The sequence below is a fragment of the Chrysochloris asiatica genome, unplaced genomic scaffold (genome assembly GCF_000296735.1).
Source record: "Chrysochloris asiatica unplaced genomic scaffold, ChrAsi1.0 scaffold00106, whole genome shotgun sequence".
NCBI lineage: Eukaryota > Metazoa > Chordata > Mammalia > Afrosoricida > Chrysochloridae > Chrysochloris > Chrysochloris asiatica.
The window spans coordinates 7,353,667-7,355,605 of NW_006408624.1; positions in this window are offsets into that span (position 1 = coordinate 7,353,667).

Below are 1,939 nucleotides of genomic sequence, written 5' to 3' on the forward strand. Positions count from 1 at the left end.
AAAATCCAACATCCATTCCTGATAAAAACACTCAACAAAGTAGGAATTCAAGGGAAATTCCTCAACATAATCAAGAGCATATATACAAAACCAACAGCCTACATTACTCTCAATGGAGAGAAACTGAAAGCCTTCTCTCTGCAAACAGGAACCACTCCTATTCAATATTGTGCTGGAAGTCTTAGCTAAGAGCTATACGGCCAGATAGGGAAATCAAGGGCATCTGAATTGGCAAAGAGGAAGTAAAACTCTATTTGCAGACAATATGATTCTAAATATAGAAAACCCCAAAGACTCAGTAAGAAAAGCTACTAGACCTTATTGGAGGATTCAGCAAAGTGGCAGGGTATAAGATCAACATCCAACAATCAATTGGATTCCTCTATATCAGTAACGACAGTGCTAAAAAGGACATTAGGAAAACAATACCATTTACACTAGCCACCCAAAGGATGAAATATCTAGGAATAAATGCAACCAGAGAAACAAAGGACCTATACAAAGAAAACTACAGCACACTACTACAAGAAACCAAAAGAGACCTACAAAAGTGGAAGACTATACCATGCTCCTGGATAGGAAGACTTAACATTGTGAAAATGTCAATACTGCTCAAAGCAATTTACACATATAATACAATCATCCAATGACATTCTTCAAAGAGATGGAAAAAACAATTACACACTTTATATGGAAAGGAAAGAGACCCAGGATAAGCAAAGTACTGCTTAAGAAGAAAACTAAGGTTGGAAACCTCTCACTCCCTGACTTCAAAATTTATTACATGGCTACAGTGGTCAAAACAGCTTGTTACTGGTACAATGAAAGATACATTGATCAATGGAACAGAATCAAGAATCCAGAAATTAACCCATCCACATACAGGCAACTGATTTTTGACAAAGTACCTAAGTATATTGCATGGGGCAGAGATGGTCTCTTAAACAGATGATGCTGGCAGAATTGGAAAGCGATATGCAAAAGACTGAAATAAGACCTTTACCTCATGCCCTATACAAAAATCAACTCAGCGTGGATTAAAGATCTAAATGTGAATCCCAGAATTACAAAGGTCATCATTGAAAAAACAGGGGAAAATGTGAGAACTCTAATACAGGCCTACACAGACTACCAAACATTTTGAAACTTACACAAACAAAAATAGATCAATGGGACATACTAAAAATGAAAAACGTATGTGCATCAAAAGACTTCATCAAGAGAGTAAAAAGGGAGCCACAGAATGGGGAAAAATCTTTTGCAATGACACATCAGACAAGGGACTAATTTCCAAAATATATAGGAACCTGTAACAACAACTCTACAAGAAAAGGACAAATAACCCAATTAAAAAATAGGCACAGGACATGAACAGACAGTTCACCAAGGAGGAGATCCAGGCAGTCAACAAACATATGAAGAAATGTTCATGATCACTAGCCATTAGAGAGATGCAAATCAAAACAACAATGAGATATCATCTCACACCAGTAATAATAGCAAAGACAATAAGTGTTGGTGAGGATGTGGAGTGATTGGGACCCTCCTACATTGCTGGTGGGATTGCAAAATGATCCACCCACTCTGGAAAACAATATGGTGCTTCTTCAGAAGGTTGGAAATAGAGATACCTTATGATCCAGCAATTCCTCTACTTGGTATTTACCCACAAGAAATACAATCCATAATGTGAGTACATATATGCACACCAATGTTCATAACAGCACTATTTACAATAGCAAAAGATGGAGACAGCCTAAGTGCCCATCTGCGGAAGAATGGATAAACAAACTTTGGTACATACACACAATGGAATACTACACTACCCTGAAGAATAACAAGGAAGCAGCAAGCCACCGCATAACATGGATGAACCTTGAGGACATTATGCTGAGTGAAATCAGTCAGTCACAAAAGGAGAACTATGGCATAGAGCCAT